Source organism: Equus przewalskii, chromosome 7 (genome assembly GCF_037783145.1).
Source record: "Equus przewalskii isolate Varuska chromosome 7, EquPr2, whole genome shotgun sequence".
In the NCBI taxonomy this organism is placed as follows: domain Eukaryota; kingdom Metazoa; phylum Chordata; class Mammalia; order Perissodactyla; family Equidae; genus Equus; species Equus przewalskii.
In genome coordinates, this window is record NC_091837.1 from 77704203 (window position 1) to 77719423 (window position 15221).

At 46.3% G+C, this 15221-nt stretch overlaps 1 protein-coding gene across 23 annotated transcripts in view; it reads left to right on the forward strand.

The window, feature by feature from the left end:
- The first annotated feature begins 5681 nt into the window (after positions 1–5681).
- Positions 5682–15221, forward strand: part of ZNF532 (zinc finger protein 532) — a 107919-nt gene continuing 98379 nt past the window's right edge. For 3 of the 23 annotated variants that reach the window (XM_070627784.1, XM_008524623.2, XM_070627796.1), the window contains exons 1-2: positions 7598–8278; positions 8363–8472. The gene's annotated coding sequence lies outside the window, so the exon portion shown is untranslated. Of the gene's footprint in view, positions 5925–6391; positions 6659–6750; positions 8279–8362; positions 8473–15221 lie in introns of those variants that run through there. The other 20 variants (XR_011542076.1, XM_070627776.1, XM_070627780.1 and 17 more) reach the window with 17 other exon arrangements.

The following is a 15221-nucleotide window of genomic DNA, read 5'->3' on the forward strand; positions in this document are numbered from 1 at the left end:
CCCTCTGCAAAATTTTTTATTTAGTTGTTCATAAAAAATCAGTTTTTTCAGATATGTCATCATTGGAACAGGATCAAGCATCTACCCTAGGCGGCGGCATGTTAGAAATAGCTGTTCTTTTCTTTCAACAGTAGAGCAATCCTCCCACATCGTGTAATTTATTCTAATACGTGTTTCTTCAAATCTACAGCAATATTTTCTAAGCATCTTCCAACTGTTTGCTGACAAATGAATGTATTTTATTTTGCAGTCTATTTTCTGGTTATTATTTTCATATTTTAACATTTTTTAATTTATATTTGTGTTTTCTACCTTTCCAGAAATAACTAAGGTCTCCCCAGTGATACGTGGCTTTTGGCCTTTTGGTCTTAAATAAATTTATTAAATTTAGCAAAAACTTTAAAGTATTTGACCATCTCTTATCTCTAAATGTCATTGAAAAAGAAAACCCCTATAGGCATGCAATCAATCTTGATGTTCTGAACACCTAATTTTGTTTTTCTTCTTCTCCCCAAAGCCCCCCAGTACTAAGTTGTATATTCTAGTTGTAGGTCCCTCTGGTTGTGCTATGTGGAACACCGCCTCAGTCTGGCCCGATGAGCGGTGCCACATCCGTGCCCAGGATCTGAACTGGCGAGACCCTGGGCCACCGAAGCAGGGCGTCTGAACTTAACCACTTGGCGCTGGGGCCGGCCCCCTGAACACCTAATTTTTAGGTGCCTTTCTGTATGTGATGGCACTGGGGAGACCTCAGTGAGCCAAAGTATTATTGTCCCTGACCTCACAAGTTTCTTGTCTCGTGGGGAGAGAGCCAAATACACTTCAAATCCCATGTGAAAAAGACAACTTAGGGACACGTGTCAGGGCCACCGGTACGCAGCTTGTATGTATGGGGGGAGGTCAGGGAAGGCTTGTCCAAATGCGTGACATAAATTTAGACCTAAAGATACATGAGAGTTAGTTAGAGGAAGAAGTGCAGGGAAGGGTGAGGAGAGTCTTCCAGAAAGAAGGAACAGCAGTGTGAAAACCTGAGTGAGAACAATCAGATCTCACTTGAAGAACAAAAAGTTCAACAAGACTGGATGTTGGAATGTGGGGAGGGAAGGGCAAGGGATGTGGACAGGCAAATGGTTGAATCATGGGAGAGCCTTCTAAGTCACTTTTACCGAGTCTGGACCTCATTCTAAGGCCAATGGAGAGATGTGGAAAGGTTTGAGGAGACAGGTGACAGGATGATACCTTTAGAAAAGTTTCTAGAGTTTTCAGTGCGGAGAATGTATTGAAAATTGGCCCGTTTGGAGAAATGGAGACCGGTTAGTGACCACTTCTAAACTGAGGTGATGTGCCAAAGGTTGACTCCGGGTGATGGATATGGAGAGAAGGGATTGGAATCAACAGATGGGAGACAGAATCCACAGCAGGTGGCAATGGAGTAGATGAGAGAATGGAGTCAAGGGAAATGGATCTGGTTTGGTGGGTGTCTGGGGCTGTTTCCTGGAAACAGGCTCTGGACACTCTGCAGATACACCTGTGAGGGAGTGAGGAGGGCAGGATTAGGCAGAAGAAGAGGCTGACCCACAATGCTATGTTGACTAAGGCCTCAGCCAACCCACAGGGAGCTCTGGAGCTGGGATGGCCCTTCAGAATTGGCTCAAATTAAGGCAAGAAGGCCAAGCTTTGTATCTCTACATCAGCAGACATCGGCTGCTCCCTGGGAGGGGGTATAAACTTGGATGAGACAGTTCCCAGGAACTGGCACAAGACAGCAGCCAACCTCATTTGCATGGAGGGACTCAGCTGTGAGTGGTGAGCAGCCAATAATCTCAGCAGCCATGGGATAGGGGTACACCTTGAAGAGAGGTTCTAGACAAAGCTCTATAGTATCCCCTATGGTGGCAAGAGATCTATGTTTACTTTGAGACATGCTTACTTTTAGGTGCCTGTGGGTTTATTATCCATTTCTTAGTTCACAAGGAACTAGTTCATTTCAACTATGGGATACACAAGGCATTGTGCTAACTGGTGTGGATGGTGGGGGTGCTGGGGGGGGGCGGCAGATGCAAAGAGGAAGATTCACATCCATAGTGCCCAGGGTGCCTCTGTACTGCAGGGGACCAATAAACTCCCTTCTTAGGCAGAACTAAGTCTCCATTTCCTGCGTATTCCCTTCCCCTTAAACGATTAAGCCTGATTGCTTTTCCTTTTCTCAGATAACTTTTTAGCTTTCTCTTCTTTCTCTTCCCTTCCTCTTGGATTTAGAGAGTAGGAAACAAGCCCAAATACCAGTTCCTTTCAAAGAAGCCCAGACGTAATGTAAAATTTAGAAAGAGTTAGAAAAATCTTAGAGTTCTTAACAGACCTTGTCCTTTGGCCCTGAAGATGATTCTTTGCTGGTAGCCCTACCCCATACTTCTGGCTCTTCTTTGATTCTCTTGAGTCCATGAAACACTTTCTTCAGTCCCTACCCTTCTCTTTCCTCGGGCAAGGCTGCCTTTCTAGCATTTAGACCTCAAGAGACAGTGAGAGATAAAATAAGTGGATCCATCCAGTAACCAGGACTTCGGAGCTCACTCAGATATCTAGGGGCCTCTGGAATAATGCCCAACTTCGAACAGTTAAATCAATTAAACAAGGAGGCCATTAGATTGAGGTGGCTGTAATGAGGTGGTGGCCTACATAAGCAAACCATAATCTAAGCCCGTAAATACCTCAAGGTTACGAATTTGAAACGCTATGGACAACCAATCACAAACAGCCAATTGGGCTTTAATCGACAGCCAATCAAATCATTTCCTTTCTTTGCTTGCGCCTTCTCTGTCTTTCCCCCTGGCTCCGGTAGGGGGAGCGCTCCCAACCGCTTCCGGTTTGGCGCTGCCCTATTCCATCCCAGTTTGCTCAAATAAACTCTTAAAACTTTTAATACGCCTCAGTTTATCTTTTAACAGAACACAACCCCCACCCCTTCAGGTCTCTGAGTAAAGGACCTTTGCAGACATTTCCAAACTGAGGATTGGAAAAGGGGAGGAGGCTTTGCTACAGAAAATCTGTGATGAAATCACTGACGAAGGATAAGGAGAATTGTTCCCTAGACCTCCCCATGGTCTATTTCTGGCAGGCTAATAATAATTTAAGTCTGGTTATGATTTCTTTCAGCATTTCTTTCATGTTGTCAGAAAAATACAAAAAAACCCATCTCATTCTATCAATATTTTGATGTTAAAAATAAAAGATTTTTTTCCTTTTCTGTGCTGGCCACTCAGCTACAGATCTTTAAATTACACTGCTAGTGTCGAACAGCGTAAAACTTCCTTTAAAAACAAGCCAACAAATTTAACATATTAAACTCCATAAACGCCTAGGCCTCGCTTAGTTTTCAGCTAAAAAATGTGTAGCTCAAGTCATGGGGCCCTCAGTTTAAGAGTGGTTTGCAAGGCCTTTTGATAGTGAGATAAAGAAAAGACTTTTCTTTTTGTTTTCCTTCTCCTTTCCCTCAAGGAGCACACCTTTTGTGTGCTCTGCCTAACAAAGGAATTTCCCAGTTTCATTGTGGAATTTGGAGGGAAAGTATGATGTGTAGACTGATAGCAATATGCGCCTGCAAAGCGGCTTCAAACCACAAAAGGATTAAAAAAAAAAAAAAGCTGGGATTTTGCAATACACTGATTGGAGGATAATGTAAGACATCGAGAGTTAGCAATAAAAACAGCAACAACAAAATCCCAAAGGATTTGGAATTCCTTTAGTTTCTATTTGGCATAAGAATAATATGATTTCTTTGTTCTGCGGTCTCTTATCTACAGCACTCAAATAATAGTTTATTTCATTCTTGCAGTTGAGTTACTTCTATTGTTGCCCAAAGCAGAGTGGGGCCCAAGATAGCCTTACATAGGTGGAATAATAGACTAAACTTTTGTATTGATTTTTTGCAAGAGGGGCAGTGTCATTTTTTTTTAAAAACTTACACTAAAAACTTTTTTTTCTGCTGTGAAATTCAGTGATTTCGCAGAATGGATTAAAATGGGTGCTGTACTTGTAACTATTGGTCTATCTGGCAAAGGGGTTTCTCCGAAATCTTTATAAAAATAGAACTGAGATAATTTGCAAGAAATTATTATCTTTTACTTTTCTGGTTGTTTATGGTTTTTAAAAGCAGATGCAATGTTATCTGTTGCCATTTGTACAAATGATGAATTGTGCTTTCAAACTAATTTCTTCCAGCCAAACCTTGACCAGAACACTGAGCTTTATACGAAGCTCTGCTCAAAAAGTATTTGGCATTATGAAGCCATGCGGCAGTTCCACCACCGAAGACTCTTTATGAGAAGCAATCCAGACTTGAGTTTTGGTAGTACAATTCTTGTGACCATTCAAACACTGCTGCCCTGTGCTTTCAACGCTTAAGAGAAGGGAATGGGGGAGGGGCAAGAGAGTATTTTAAGTAAACAAAGATTCGGAATCTAGGAAACCTAGGATTTACTACAGTATGTACAGTATGAAATTCCGTATATTGTAATGTGTGTAGCTTATCAAGATTTCAGATAAGCGGGTCCTTGTATACCGTTCAAAGCATGTAGTGTTTTTATATGCATATTAATAAAGGCCCACCTTTGGGAGAAGAAAAGGCCTCCTTTCAAATGAAATCAAGCCCAGGTACAGCTGAAACTCAACCCACAGAGTACCGGCACTGTTTTCAGGCTAAAGGATGAGAGTTTCAATTTCATTATCTTGTAACACTGATAAATGTGATGCCGTGGCTGGCAAAATTTGCAGATTACATAGGTCTTTCTAAACACATTTAAATAGATGTCCCAATTTATGTGCCCCTCCAACCAATTTGCTGGTTGAAATTAAAGACCAACAACTCTTCTGTGAGACAATCACTCGGTTCATTTACATGAAAAGTCTTAAATAGCAAAAAATTCTACTTCCAATTTACATCATACAGTGTCCCCATAACAGAGAACAATGGCTTCCTCAATGGAAGTTAATGCAAAGAAGAGGCACACTGAGATTTAAAAACTTTTCAGTATACTTTGCAAATATTAACCAATTAATCTAATTTAAAATAAAATACTCAGAAACGCTTCCTAGGCTGGGAGTTTTCACTGCTACTCCAGTAATACTAGAATCTTCAGAGTCCATTCAAACAGGAGTGAGCCTTTTTAAGAGGTTATGGTGACATTTTTGCAGATCCTTCCATTTTGTCCTATTTCCAGGGTAAGCACAATTAGCTTGACATGGGGTTTCTCTCTCGCTTTAAAAAACCTTTCAATGGAGCGCATGTCTGAATCATGTAGGAACCAGGACACAGGACTGGATAAATAGCATGCCTGATGTGGTTCTAATGTGTTGTCTCGCTCTCGGATGTGTTAACGATTATGCACCTTTGTGGTCCTTACGGGGTTTATAAATGTATCTTTCTGCATTCTGTAGGCTATGACCACCTGCTGTATGTACAATACGTGCTTGTTACATTTTTGTACACCATCTCCCTTCTTGAATTTAAAGACCTAGCTATTACATCTTGTTTACTCAATATCATTCCTCCATTTAAAAAAAAAAAAAAAACTACATGAACTGAACATGCCATGTTCCAATCTGGCCCCAGTGGCTTTTTCTCTGAAAGCAAAACGTGTGTCTTTTACACCAGGGCTTTCTCCCCACCCCAGGGGGTGTCTTCCATTCTTTTGTGGCTCAGTTTAAGGCGAAAAGGGCTCCAAACCACTAACTGCACAGAAGAGAGCCCCTTCTTCCACCTCCAGGGAGAATTTCAGATTAATTTCTCTGAAGATAGCGTGCTCTCCTCTTACTTATTTGCCACCATTACGAGGATAACAAAACACCACCTTGGCTTCAAGATCCTGGGTAGAGGCTCACGGGCTTTTTCAACCATCTTTGGCGAGGCCTTGCTTCCTTCCACTCGAGTAAGTTGCGGCTTGGGGCCATGGCAAGGACTGGGTGAGAGCCTGAAATGTCGTTGGAAAAAAAAGCAGCCCTCCCTCCATCCCCTCACCACCACCACCCCGCTCTCCGGGGCGAAGCTGCACTCCAGCAGCCCCATATGGGCGAGACTTGGCAGGGCTGCGGGGCGCCTCTTCCCTCCGCAGAGGCGGCTCCGGCCGCCCGTCCGCGCCCGCCGGCCGCGGGGCTTCGCGCTCTCGCCTCCCCGCTCCCCGGAGCCTCCCTTCCCCCACCGGCCGCCCCCTCCCCCTCGCCCGCGCTCCCTTTTGTTCGCTCGCCGCTCGGGCCGCGCCGCCGCCGCCCGGGCCCGCACCCGCAGCCGTAGGCCCCGGCGTGGCGGGCCACCGCCGCCGCCGCCGCGCGGCCTAGAGCGCGGCGCCCGGGGAGGCGCGGGGCCGGGCCGGGCGCACGGCGAGGCCGCGGCGGCGGCGGGGCGGCCCGGGAGCGGGGGCCGGGCGGCGGCGGCGGCGGCGGCGGCGAGGCCGCTCCACCGCACACGCACACACAGACCCCGGCCGCGGGAATGCAGCTGACACGCCCGTAACATGGAAGCCGCCGCCGCCGCCGCCGCCGCTCCGACGACAGCAGCAGCAGCCAGAGCAGCCGCAGCCGGCGGCGCCGCGCTGAACAAAGGTCATCCGAGCTGCGGCCCAGACGCCCGGGCTTGACCGCTGCGAAGGCCAACCCCGGGCCGGGGGTGGGTGCGCGCCGCCGGGCGGGGGGCGCGGGCGCCGGCGAGAGCGAGGGGCGCGGGCGGGGAGGGCGAGGCGGGGGCGCCGGCCCGGGCCCACCCGGGGTCGGGGCGAGCGCGGGAGGCTCAGGCCCCTTGGCCTGCCCGCCGTGGCCTGTCCCACCCCGGCCCGGGGGACTGCTGGCCTTCGCGCCCCGCCAGCTTCCGTGGGGGGCCGAGGACCAGCCGGTGTGCTAGGCCCCGCAGGTTCCGAGAGGGGGGCCACGTGAGCGCAGCAGCTCGCCTCTCCCCCCTCCAGCGCGGCCGCGCACAGAGAATTTTTCAAAGGCCTCTGTCCCCCTCTTTCCCACCGCCGCTTGACTTGCCCCCCCACCCCACCCCAGGCGTTCCCAGCTTTCTGCCCCGAGGGGAAGGGATTTGGACTGCTCCCCCCAGGTGCTTGAAAGAAGAGAAGGTCGGAGGAGGAGAAGACTGGGGGGGCTGGTGGTGGTGGTGGTGGTGGTGGTGGTGGTGGTGGTGGTGACAGGGCTCGGAGAGAGAGGAGAGGGACGGGAGGAGGGGGCTGGGTGGGGTGGGGGTGACAGGCAGAGAGGAGCCTGGTCAACAAGCCAGCAGCACTCTGCTAGGAGGCCGAGGCCGGCTCCTGCAGCCGACGCAGCCAGTGTGGAGACACATAGATTGCTTTCTTGGGGGCTCTTTGTCAGCCACCAACACAGAGAACACACACTGACACACACGTACACAAAGATCTGAGCCGGGTTGTGGGAGGTAAGTGGGGGAAGGAGAAGGAGGGGGAAACAGTGTCTGCGGTGGGCTTTGGGGTGGAGGGGAGGGGGGGATGGGCCCTGAGGGGCTCTGGGTGCTTGTGAGGTGAGCATTTCCAAGACTGTGTGCTTGTGTGGTCGGGGGCGACACACGATGACCTTCCCCTGCGCACGAAGACCTAACAGGGAAAAGCCACCCCCAGCGAGATCCCCCCTGTGCTGATGATTTTCAGGGACTTGTTGGCAACTCAGCGAGGGTTGCCATAGCTTTTTTATGTAGGGTGACCAGAACCGGCTGAAACTGGTTTGAGGCAGATCAGCTCCTGAACACAATGCAGTCACTGAGCTACTACAGTGGGATAGCAGCTTCCTCCCTTCATGGCAGCCAAAAGCAGAGGAGCTTGCAGGAAGGTACCATCCCAACACAGTATGTGAACGCACACTTAGACACCACACAGCACTGGTACGTGACTAATGGAGCCCTAAAAGATTCTGTGTAGAGAAGATGGAAAGAAATGTGCAGGTTTGCAAGGTCTGAGATTACTTGGGCTTTTCCTGCCTTTTTCTTTTGCTTAAAGGATGGACAAGGAGCTGAGATTTATGACCCTTATTAAAGAAAACAATGTGCCTTGCTAGGGTGGGGACACTTCGTTTATGCAGTCTCTCTTTCTCTCTCTCTCTGTTTTTAAGAAAACAAAACCAAAATGAACTGATGGCTTTGTGATGGTAGTTTGTTTGTTGCTGGAGAATGCTACTTTGCATGCTTTTTTTCTCTTTCAGGGTATGTTCTGTTTTGTGCTTTTCCTTTTAGAAGCTACTAAAGGGTGTTGGGGATACTTCTGACTATTATGAAGGCCAAAAGGTAACAATATTGTTCTAGGAAATGAGCATAAATGCATTCCAGTGATGCTGTAAGGCATACATGCTGTCTTTTTTTTCCTTGTAGGCCTGTTGACTGGGGCTGCTCTTAACCCTTTCATATTTGCAGAGAATGCAACCGTGTGACAGTAACTGAACATTGGTCCAAAGTCTTTCCAAAAGGTCAAGGTTCACAAGGTGAGAGAACGATATTTTGAGCATGAATTTAAGTATTTATTTGAAGCTCCATTCAGGTACAGACTGACAGTGGATTGGTACCCTGGAGGTAATATTGGGTTCAGGATGGAGAAGAAATACTCTCAATGTTATCCAAGTTTAATGGGATTAGAGTGACTTTATGATGGTATTGCTGTCAAGGCGAAATCAGAATGACTTCATTAAATCGCATATGTCGAGTCATTTGGAAGAGTCAGGCCTGGAAAGAAGCAAGTTTAAAGAATGGTAGGCGTCAGGGCCTTGTGGAGAATGCAGTGTTTTGCATAAGATTAAAGCAGTACACATGTAGCTTTTCCCCCTGATGATTACAAGAAAAGGAAGGACTTCACCGAATCGAGACAGCGTAGTCACCTTTTTAGGATTTGAGGAGTCTGCAGGTAGATTTCCCTTTTGTGCATTCACCACCTTTCTTTTGCCTTGCTCTCTGTGTTGACCTGAAAGGTTTTTCACTCCGAGTCAAGTGGTGGAATGGCTTTTATTGATTTTGGGGGCTGTTGACGGTGAGTTTGCCATTGGATTATTTGTGGCATACATTTTAATGTGGAATACTAATGCAATACCAGGAGGAAACCGGGTCGTCTGGCTTCATCTGTGAATAGATGCCAGTTAACTCAAAGCTTTACAGAGGGGATGATAGAAAAGTGTCGAACGCCTTAAAAGATTGTAGTTAGATGTGAGCTGGCATTTTTATGCACCCTCCAAAACCAGAGGCTTTAGCTGAACAGAGAGAAGAAAGCAGTAATGAGTTTAGGAAAGTGAAGAACAAAGGCAGTGGGAGCTGACAGGGGAACACTAAACATTTTGCCTTGGGGTTCCTTGTGAAAAAAACCAGCAACTTCCCTAAACAGGAAACCAGCCGCTCCAGAATCATCTCCAGGATGATCTCAACAACTCATGGAACGAGTTCTGTCTCCTGGTTTGGTAAAAGTACAGTCAAGAGGAGCTCATAGAAGACATGATTGAAAAGAAATGTCTCCCCTGCTTTGAAGGGGGGGTTTTCTTCTCTTTGCGTTCAGCAGAATGGTCTTTTCAGAAATGCCATGTATCTTAGAATCGGTTAAGTTGTGTGCTGGCAGTTGGTGGGCAGAGTAACTGAGTGAAGGGTGTCAAGTATGCAAGGGTTTTTATTGTTAGAAATATTTTCATGTGATTGCAGAGTGTCCACTGTTTGATAAAACTGGCAAAAGGGGAAGAAGAGTGCATGGTTAGCTCAGAATGCTCTGTGCAGTATTTAATAGAGATAAATGTAATTGTGGGCTGATAGACCAGTAAATAGCTTACATGATGGAACAAAGTTCTTTACAAATCACTGTGCTAAAATTGTTTTTCAATTCGACATCATTTTTGACTGCCAGAGGTTCTGTGTCTGAGTGTGGCGGAAATCTGCTTGCAAAGCAGATCCCAATCCATGTTGCATGATATGCTGCTCCTGCTTTTCTGGTGCCAACTAAAACTCCGATGGCTAATGTGATAAACCTTAATTAGCTTAAGACAGTAAGCTGTTTTATAATTTAGTCCTTCACTCCTGTCTTTAGAAAGTCAGTGATTTTTATTTAACTTTGACAGCCAATTCCTTGCAATGAATATTTCTTGATATGTTTAAAGCCCTTTGGGTAAGGCATTGCATGTCGCAGAATGTTCTGGTCTACTCTCTTGTGGTTTTTAGCTTTGTTACTTCCCCTCCCCCAGGGAGGCTCCTGGAAATAGCATTTGGTTTGCATTTAGGCCAGTCTTTCCAGCTGCAAATGCTGTTTGAGGTTGGAGAGCTGGTTCTCTAGGGCGGCAACCCGGGGCTCATCTTGGATTGAGGTTTGTCTCAGGTAGCAATCTCCTGCCGAGGTATAACAATGTAGCAGGCCCAGGTCTCCCGGAGAGCAACAGACAGTTTTCTGGGCTTGGGAATGAGAGTGTGGAGAATAAGCAACAGTGTTCTCTCTCCTGGAAGAGCCAGGAGGGAACACAGGGTGGCACCCACACTTGGGGCCAGGCCCTGTGTGTTGCTGTTGCCACTGCTGCTGTGCTGTGCGGACAGCCACGCCTGGAGCCTGGAGCCCAGCGCCTGGTCGGGATTGCCTGCGGCAGTCTTCAAGGAGGACAGGCAGGCCATCCGTTCTGGAGGGGCCTTGTGTGGGTTTGGCTGATGAGGGGGCACTGGAAAGAAAGTGTCACCGGCTGTTGAACCTTTGCTTGTTTTTATCATTTGTGTACGTAGACTCATTTTTTCCATGTTAAAAGAGCATTGGATCCAGGGCTGTTAGAACTCTGCCTCCTGGTTCAGGAGCACTTTTGCTTTCTCCCTGCCCCCCTTTTCTTACAAAGAGATTGCTTGCTCCCAGCCACCTTGACTCCTGTTTAAAGGAGGATCTAGGAAGGAGGGAGCTAACCTGTAAATGGAATTTTCTCCTTACACCTGTGATTAGGATGAGTTAGAATTTTAGGATTTGTAGTCTTCCATCCGCCTCTATTTCTTCCCTTGAAATGCTTTCTTGGGCTTGGCTGTGGAGTGCAGTGTGTCTTCCGGTGGTTTTTGAATAACCTTTCCCATATCCTTGGTAGAATTCCATCTAGCTGTTCACAGCTGGAGCAGAGGTTGCCCTGATGTGGATCCTCACAAAGGTTGCCAATACAGGGGAAACTGGAAGTATCTGGAAAAGATATGGGGTGCCCCCTCTCTTCCTGATCGTTAGAATACATAACAACAAAACAATAACAGCGACAGTAAACGTTAAGGAAATCCACACCTTTGTGTTAATTACATTTAGGGGATGATCTTTAACCAAGTCATGATTAAATAATTCACTTTTTAAAAAATTTTTAAATTTACAGACAGTGAAATTTATTCTGCGCTGTATTTCTCTGGGTTTTGACAAGTGTATAGCCCAGTGTATCCACCACCACTATCGACAGGGAATGGTTCCATCACCTCACGAACTTTCCTCCTGCTGTCCCTTGTGGTCAGCCTTTTCTCCCCACCCCAGCCCCCTGGCAGCCACTGATTTGTTCTATCCCTATATTTGTTTTTTTCCAGAACGTCATACAAATGGCTTCTTTCACTTAGCAAACTGCATTTGAGATTCATCCATATTGTCGTGTGTATCCATACTTGTGTTTCTTTTTTACGGCCCAGTTGAAGGCCACTATATGGATGTACCACAGTTTCTCCATTCACTGGCTGAAGGACGTTAGGGTTGTTTCCAGGTTTTGGTGATTGTTAATAAAAGCTGCTATAAACATTTGCGTACAGGTTTTTGTCTGAACGTAAGTTTTTATGTCTCTTTGGTAAATACTTAGGAGTGGGATGGCTGGGTCATTTGGTAAGTATGTAAGAATTAGAAGTGTGAATGAAAATAAATTCAGCTCGTCATAGCTCACAAAAGAAGATCTAGCCTTGTCAGCTGCAGTTGGACTTTCCAAGGGAGAGATTGTAGTGAACATTGTCTGAAGACACGTGAGAGACGATCGTGATAATAGACCACTCAGTAACGGGATGACATGCTTTATAACCCATAACTAATCGGAATTAGCGAAAAGTGGAAACAGGAAACTGCAAGTGGTAAAATATCCTTTATTTCTTACAGCAATTATTTTTCATCTCTTCAGGAACAGTTGGCAGTTTAATTTTTCAGTTATCTTCAGGTTCAGTAAAACACTGAACGATAATAGAATCAAAATTTTGGAAAGTGGCACCAAAGGTCTTTGTTGATCTTAGCTGCATAATCAACTTATTATTATAATTTGTCTGATTTATTGGCTACCAAAATATTGGTGAAGTTATTATTCAGCTTTTATGTCTTCTGAGGGTATGAAAACTTTTCAGCAATGTCAAAGCAATGAAGTAGGGAGATTTTGGAAGCAGGTTTTTCTTTCTTTCTTTTTTTTTTTTTTGAAGATTTTATTTTTTTTTCCTTTTTCTCCCCAAAGCCCCCCGGTACCTAGTTGTATATTCTTAGTTGTGGGTCCTTCTAGTTGTGGCATGTGGGATGCTGCCTCAGTGTGGCTTGATGAGCAGTGCCATGTCTGCGCCCGGGATTCGAGCCAACGAAACACTGGGCCGCCGCAGCGGAGCACACAAACTTAACCACTCGGCCACGGGGCCGGCCCCCAGGTTTTTCTTTTTTAGAGGATAAAGTAATAAAATAGCATTCAGGATTGGGAAGAACAAATAGACTAAGGTTATGGTGATGTAGAGGGAGGAGAGCCTGGGAAGTGGGGAGTGATGTTAATTTGGGGATTATTCTGTCCACTTAACAGACACTTACTGAGTAAGTTTACAAGCACCAGACCTTGTGCCTGGGCACTGGGGGTACGGAGGGAAAAGGAATCCAGAGAAGAAAATCTAGTGGGAAGGAGCCTACAGATGCTATGATAGGGATGGGACTAGGCCACCTAATGCCAAGTGTCGAGGGAGGAGCCCTTGAGGAGGTGGCTTCTGAGCTGAAGTGTGAAAAACCAGTAAGAATATGGAAGGCGGGCAAACACATGGGGGAAGAACCCAGAGTTGATGGAGCAGCGTATGGAAAGGCACTGAGAGAGCTTGCTGTTGCAAGTAGGGGTGCGAGAGTGGGGTGTGGGAGAATAGAAGATGAAGCTAGGAGGCTGTCAAGGGCAGACTTCTGAAGATCTTTCTATGTAGTTTGAGTGTGGGCAGCATAGGCAGAAAGACTGACTTTTAATGACAGAGATCCTGGGGCGCTACCGTGAGGATGGAATGGAGGCTGTTTGGGCTGGAGGCAGGGAGTTCAAATGAGGGGACCGCTGCAGCAAACCAGTAGAGAAGTGGAGGGCTTGATCCAAGGCATTGCAGTGGGGATGGAGTGATGGGCAGCTTCTGCTTAAGGGGTGGGTGTGTGTGGTCGTACCTTATTAGCTGTGGCGAATGGTGGAGAGGGAGGAGCAGAGAATGCCTCCAAGGTTGCTCACTGAGGTTTCTTGGCTGCTGGTGGTTTCTGTCTGTGATACTGCATTCAGAAGGCAGAATAGATTTGGCAGGTGGAGGTGGAGGGGCTTGATAACAGTGAGTTTGAGTTTGGGTTGAGCTGTCCAGGGAGGTGTCCTTCGCCTCCTGCATCTTTTTGGGTGGGAGGCTTAGATTGGGAGGCGTTAGCATAAAACAGAGATGGTAGAAGAAAATTGTAAAAAAGAACTGAATTTGGGATCCCCTAAGATAATGGTTTATATAGTAAAAACTATAAATGAAAGAGGGATGCTGAAGAACTTAAAATACATGCTTTAGAAAGTCAGATGGCAAAACATTTCCAGAAAGGTAGGAGGTGATGGTAGGAGCTAACACCTGCAGACACTGCACTCCAGTGGCGGGTATTTCCATATATTTAATACTGAAACAGTGAGATGAGCTGTATCCTAGTATCTCCATGGTGCAGGTGGGGAAACTGAGATAAAGATCCTGGCCAAGGTCTACCAGCTCATAAATGGTAGTAGAGGCAGAATTTCAAGTCCGCTTCTCACCACTGGGCTACTCTGCCTTGGCGGAGCACAGGTGGTGGACAAGGGGAAACCGTGGAAGGTGTTTAAGGGTGTGGAGGAGCCTGAGAGAAGCCACAAGTAGGTGCTAGACAGCAAGGCCCTGATGATACTCAGATTAGAAGTGGCAGTTGAAGACGGCCCAGGTGAGAATATGTAATGGAGACGTTTGAGACAGTCAAGGGCCCTTGTAATTAGCCAGCTTGTCCTGATTTCAGTCATCATGGAGGGAGGAGAGTCTGTATCTGCGCCAGCGATGGCGCTAGAAATAGCGTTTCGCAAAGACTTAAACATTTTTACTGGGCACTGGGGTGAGGACACAAATTGGAAGGGAGCAGGAACAAAGAGATGTCTTTGTTTTATTTATCCTTTAAAAAGGATGAGAAAATCAAAGTAAATTGAAAGTGGTGCTGAGAAACATTTTTTGTTCCAACGATAAATACAGTTGAAAGAATTCTTTGAGTCCCCTTCTGCGGACGGGAAGTTCTGAATTCTGCCCGCTTTACGATGAGGACGGAGAGCAGATTCTGCGTAGTCTAAATCTGGAGACTGGAGGAATTTTTAGACAAACTCTGAGTGGCCTTTTTAGCTGTCCCAAGGATTCCCTATTAAGTATCCTCTGGTCGATGGTCGTTGGGGTCTGAAAATGCAGGTTTTGTACCGTTTTGTTTTCGGTCAGATATTATTACAGCTTTACATAATTAGAGATTCCGGGCGTCCTGAAGGATTCACAGGGACCAAAGGATAAAATGAAGGTGGTAGTTCTTGAATGCTTCCTCAACTCAGCCTTTTCTTTTGGGGATACATACTCCTGCTTTTCAAAGGCTGACTCATGGGTCTGCTACTGGGTATTGATTTTGATAATTTTCTTCTGTGAGGAACAAATTCTTTCTAGGGATCTGAAGAATAAGAATTGTTGAAAAACTTATCAGATTAGAAAATTCAAAGACTACTGTTTTTTGTTTGTTTTTTTCAAAAAGATCACCTAGCTGGAAATACTTCAACTATTTATGGTTATCTCCTCATTTTCTACAGTGAGCCAAAATGGGAGAGAGGGGTCAGCAAGTACTTAATAGGTTTGGAACTAGAACCCAGCACTCGGACTCCTGGTCTATGGCTGTGTCCATCATTGCGTTCTCTCTGCCTTCCAAAATTTGTCGTGTGTGTTTTGATGCTGTATAAGCCAGCTCATATTTATAGTCCTTATACTACGTGAACCTGAAAACATG